The sequence below is a fragment of the Sus scrofa genome, unplaced genomic scaffold, assembly GCF_000003025.6.
Source record: "Sus scrofa isolate TJ Tabasco breed Duroc unplaced genomic scaffold, Sscrofa11.1 Contig1537, whole genome shotgun sequence".
NCBI lineage: Eukaryota > Metazoa > Chordata > Mammalia > Artiodactyla > Suidae > Sus > Sus scrofa.
The window spans coordinates 744498-750597 of NW_018084901.1; positions in this window are offsets into that span (position 1 = coordinate 744498).

Below are 6100 nucleotides of genomic sequence, written 5' to 3' on the forward strand. Positions count from 1 at the left end.
GCAGGCAGGGCCAGGGGAGGTGCTGGCCGTTCCGAGATACCAACCGCATCCCCAGGTCCCTTCCTCTGGACGTGAGCACGTGTTTCCCAGCAAATTTCTAGGGCTGACGCTGCAGCCCAGGCTCACACATAAGGGACGATTGATGCCTTTGGTGACCAGGCGGTCCCTGGACACGGGGTCATGCCCCCAGCTCCATCCAGGCTCTTACGGCCATGGGGGGGGGCGGGAGGGGGCGGCAGAGTCATCCTCCCGCCTCCGTAGGAGGAAGCCCACACATCAGAGGGGGGGTGAAGGAGGAAGTGGTCAGCCTGTGAGTGACACTGACTTAGCCCGAGGGGACGTGGGGGCGGTGGGGGCCACTTAGCAGGGGGGTGGCCCGCGGGGGGCGGGGTGTCCTGGAAAACATGGCATCCCTCTCAGTGAGGGGACAGACGCGAACCAGGAGCCACGCGCTGCAGGGGACTCTGAGGTCTTGCAGCCAAAACCGGCCTCTGTCCACAGGCCAGTTAGGAGACAGAGGTGGGGTGAAGCAGAAAGACCAGCTCTATGGCTCTGTCAGGCACAGGAGGCCCCGGCAGGGGAGCCCCTCCAAACGGGGTCCTCCCTTGAGAGGGGACAGCCAGGGCTCTTCGAGGTTGAGCTGCAAACCAGGGCTGCTGATGAGGATGTGGGAGCCTGCCTTCTGCTCCCTCCAGAGGTCACTTCAGAGTCATCACGGCCGCAGTCAGGGGGTCCGGGGACGATGCCTGGTGGTCTGTGGGGGGATGGCCCCTTGTCCTTCTCTCTGCAGTGAGGACAGCTCACCAAGGAAGGGGTGTGGGGGAGGGTTTCATAGGAAGAAAAACCCCACGTGCCACAGACCTCCACGTAGAAGGGAGCCACGAGGGACAGAAGCAGTTCAGCAAGGACGAGACCTCGTGTGCAAAGCCGGTTCGACTTAGGTCGTGGCCAAGGCTCGGCTGTACGTCCTGGAGACTCTTGCCCCTCGTTTTTAGCTGTCACCATGTCTCCTTGTCATGAACTCTGGAGTCAGCGTTTTGAGACGGAAGGGAGGCCTGGGAGGGGAAAGGCGAAGTCTTTTCCTTCCCAACCCAAGGGCTCCGAGTTCCCGTTGTGGTTCAGTGTGTTGAGAACCAAATACCATCCATGAGGACACAGGTTCGATCCCTGGCCTCATTCCATGGGTGGAGGATCCAGCGTTGCCGTGAGCTGTGGTGTAGGTCGCAGACGTGGCTCAGATCCCGTGTTGCTGTGGCTGTGGTGTAGACGGTGGCTGCTGGGAGCCACAAAGTGGCTAAGAAGAATAATCCTGCGTGAGGCCTAACTGCAAGCAAAGCTACAGCAGAGGCTGAAGGAATGATGCCCTCTTCCGTTCTTGCGCTTATTTGCTGTCTGACGTTAATGTGTGTTGTAAGTCATTCTTGGCTCATCAAATGGGAACCTTCTCAAATTCCTGAGCCTCCACTCAAGTGTGGGCCATTACCTACTTATCGACCTAGCCCTTGCCAAATAGGTTGAAAACAGTGAGCATTGTGTAAAGAAGTCTCCTATCATGCAGAACTGCCACGTAAGCCAGGGGATTTTGTTGGAGTTTGGTCTGTTCCCATGGAGACAGATTAGGGGGTGGTTGGGGTGTTGCCCATGGCCCAACAATTGCGGCTACTATAAGGCCAGATATTTTTCCACAAAAAACGCTACCTGTTGGGACCCAGCAGGTGGAAATTATTATTTTTATAATTGGTAGGATTCTTTGATACATAGACTTGGTAATTAATAAAGGTATAAATAATCATAGACAAAGCTTATATAAGACAGTTTATGTTCCCGCGACCTGCTAATGGGCTGAGGTCAGCCTGACCTGGAAAGCAAGTCACATGTGAACACCCCACTGCCCATTAACGGCTGCTCAGGCCTGCTAGAGGAGCACAGAAGGTAGCTTGAGGCAAGAATGTCTATCACCTGGAGTTCCCATTGTGGCGCAGTGGTTAACGAATCCGACTAGGAACCATGAGGTTGCGGGTTCTATCCCTGGCCTTGCTCAGTGGGTTAACGATCCAGCGTTGCTGTGAGCTGTGGTGTGAGTTGCAGACGCGGCTTGGGTCCTGCGTTGCTGTGGCTCTGGCTTAGGCTGGCAGCTACAGCTCCGATTGAACCCCTAGCCTGGGAACCTCCACATGCCGCAGGAGCGGCCCAAGAAATGGCAAAAAAAAAAAAAAAAAAAAAAAGAATGTCTACCACCTTACGCCAAACCATGCTGATGCAAAAATTAGATACCTATTATTCTGCCTGCTAAAAATTTATCTTCTAAGAATAAAAGTACAGTTTGTGCGTATTTTCTATGTAATCTTCATTTAAAATCTAAAACTAAAAGAACAGTTTGGAATGATAAATTAGCACATGTTGTTTTGTGTTTGGAATAATAAGTTCGCACATATTGTTGTTTTGTATACTCGTGCACTAGAGCGAAATGCATAAAAGCTGAGGCTCTCCTTTCAATAGATGGGGCATCCGCAGCACTTGCGGAGGGAGTTGGCTCCAATTCTTTCCGCGCCGTTTGCAGCCCCTCCTCCTGTTCGTCGTCTCCTGGCTGCTGGGGCTGGACCCCGGCAGGTGGCTACAGCTCTGATTCTACCCCTAGCCTGGGACCCTCCATAGGCCACAGGTGTGGCCCTACACACACACACACAAAAGAAAAAAGCAAAGAAAGAAAAAGAAAAAAGAAGACACACACACAAAAACCCATGACGCAGGGGCTTGTACACGGATTCAGTCTCAGCAGCGACCTCGCTTCAGCATGAACCCTCTCCTCGTCTCCACGGGGCTCTAAGAGAAGCAGGACTTTAGGACCCCGCCCGGGTCACCCCTAATTCCCTAACGCCCCCTGCAAATTCCCTGCTGTTCAGTCTGTCTTCCAGACATTTCGTGCAGCTCCGCTGTATCTTGTCACGACCGGTGCGTTCACACAGGGTCCAAAGGTCCCCATGTGACACGCGGCTGCTTCTGCTTCCTGCACCCCAAACCTTTTTATCTGCCCCAGCTCTGGATGTTTCATTCTTATCTTTTTTGATTTGCTTTCTTTTTAAGGCTGCACGTGTGGCACATGGAAGCTCCTGGGCTAGGGTTTGAATCGGAGCTATAGTTACCACGGCCACGGCCACGCCAGATCTGAGGGGCACCTGTGACCTACGCCACAGCTTGTGGCAACACTAGATCCTTCCACCCACTGAGCGAGGCCAGGGATCGAACCTGCATCCTCACGGAGACTGTGGTGGGCTCTTAAGCCCCTGAGCCACACTGGGAACTCAACACCATCAGTGCAAGGAGGCGAGCTGATCACTGGTCCAGGGTTGGGCTGACAGCTTGAGCTTGGGTTGCAGCTGTGGTGTTGATCCCGAGAAGCGGGATGCACGGAAGGGCTCGGCGTCCTGAGCGTTGGGTGGCTGGGGTGTTTCTAATCCACGGCCAGTGACGGTGACTCTCCACATTCCAGGAGCACTCGGGGGTCTGCTGTTCTGTAAGTGCGCTTATGTCCCGCTGTGGGGCAGCGTGTTACCTCCTACCTCTGTGGACGTGCTATGGATACGCAGAGCCCCGAGCAGCCCCCGGCCAGCAGAGGCTCATCCACCGCCTTGCTGGTGGGTCCGTTCCGCTCAAAGCGACTTTGAGACCATAGCAGGCAGGCTTCTCCGGAGAAACAAAACTGATGGGATGAAGGTTTATATTAGATTGGTAGGTAGACAGACAGACAGACAGACAGAAGGACGGATGCGAGACAGAAGATAGATAATAGATAAACAGATGATCGATGGATGGATAGGTAAATCCATAGAGGATAGACAGAGGGTACATACGTACAGAGATGATGGATGGAGGCAGGGACAGATGGGGAGATGGATGGATGAACCGACGGATGACTGGACAGCGGATAATAAACAGATGATCAATAGACGGATAAGTACACAGAATGCTGGGTGATGGGTACATACATACACGGATGAAGGGATGGCAAGGCTGCTCGATAAGTAGAAAGATAGATGAGAGGTACGACTTGTGGACAGGTAATAGGGAGATGGATGAACGGTAAATGGGGATGGTTGATGGATGATACATGGGATAGGGAGAGAGAGAGACGATTAGACAGACAGATAATGGGATATGGGCTGTAGATATAGACGTAAACGTAGACATAGTTATGGAGACATAGGTGCGCATTCAGACAAGAGACATAGATTCACATACACACATATATATACAGAGAGAGGGTCACTATATACACAGCTGGCCGTGTGTCTCCGCAGAGACAGAACACATGGAGGTGGACGGCCAGGTGGAGACAGATGTAGGGGTGCATGTGTGTGTGTGCATGTGTGTGTGTGCATGTGTGCGTGCGTGTGTGTGTGCATGTGTGCGTGTGCGCACAGAGAGACACGTATGCATGTGCGTATCTGTGGAGATGTTTCTTTGGAGGAAAATACGGAGGGCGACGGATGTATAGAGACAGGGAGAGAGACTTTTTCCAAGGACTCGGCTCCTGCCATTGTGGGGTGGGGAGTCTGCAGTGAGCGGGGCAGGGAGCCCCACTGGGAGGTGCCCCCCGCCCCGAGTGTCATAAATGGCCTTCACCTCGTGATGGAGACCCCCCCCGTCCCCACCAGCACCGAGTCACCGAGCCGTAAGGCCCTGCGGGACCCCGGGGTGTCTGACTTACCTGCCTCGGGACCCCCAGGAGCCGTGCCTTCTGACTCGAGTGTGGAGTCAGACCATTCCCAGGTCTGGAGCAGGGCAGCAAGGAGGGCCTGGCCTGTCACAGCCGGGGGACCTCAGGCACCGCACTCCTCCTTTGCAAACAGCGCATGCTCCAGTGGGTTGTGGGAATTCCAGGGAGCCCCCCATGTCCCTGAACAGACCCCAGGGTTGGGGGGGTGGATTGGAGCAGGAAGCTCTAAGGGTTTACCCTGAGTGCGTCTGTGCCCAGGACGGGTCTGGAGGGAGGGTCGGGGATCAACCCCGGAGCTTCCTGGCTTTTCGGCGATCAGAGGACACGCTGTCCTGCCTCATCCCGCTCTGGGCTGGGCCGCAGTGCGGAGAGGCAGGGCTGCTGCAGGAGATCCCTCTGCAGCCCACCCGCTCCAGTCCTCGAGCCCCGCCCGGCCACCCAGACAGAGGACCGACCCTTAATCCAGCCGCAGTCCTCGCCCTCAAGTCCCAAAACACCATGTAGAGCAGACGCAGACGGAGTGACCCTCCCCAGCCACACGCACCTCACAAAATACCGCAAGGTGACAGAAGCCGTCCAGGAGCAACACAGCTGACCTTGTCAGCAAAGGGCCCCACTTTTTACTGAAACAGAAAAAAATAAACCCACCCTTCCTAGACGGTGGGGGTGGGGTGGGGGGAGGGAGGACCAGGAAAGTGGGGGTGGGGAGGGTGTCTGAGCAGATACCTCTCTGCCCACAGCAGCCGCAGAGCTGCAGCATGGACAGCGCCTGCTCCTTAACCCATTGAGCCACCAGGAAACTCCCCTTCTCGATTCTATACACCAGGAAAGAAATTGAAAAGTGGGGTCTGGGGCTTAGAAGCCCTGGTTGGCACAGGGAACTGAGTGTGTAGGACAGCAAGGAGCAGGACACGGGACGTGGTTAATAACAGTGTATCCGTCTAAACCCATCATTTGTAGCAGGTGCACTGCCTAGGACAGGATGTGTCTTAACCTGGGAGTCTCGGGGGGATCAAGAGAGGGAGTCAGACATACTGGGGACTCTGTGTCTTCTGCTCTGCGTGAGTGAAACCCTCACTCTGCTGACCAAATGCAGCCCCTGAATAGGAATAATAATAATGGCATTATAGCAATAATATAAAATTCACAGTAGCAATAATAATATGAAATGTTAGCCGTAATAACATTCAATAATAGTAGTTGTACTAATAAGTAGTATTCATATAACAATGATAAGTGATATTGGTAGCAGTTGTAGTATTAAATATTAGCCGTAGTCTAATAATATTAAGTAATATTAGCAGTAGTGATATTAAGTAACATTAGCACTAGCGATAATGCCAAGTAATATTAGCGATAATAAGTAGCATTAGTAGTAACAAT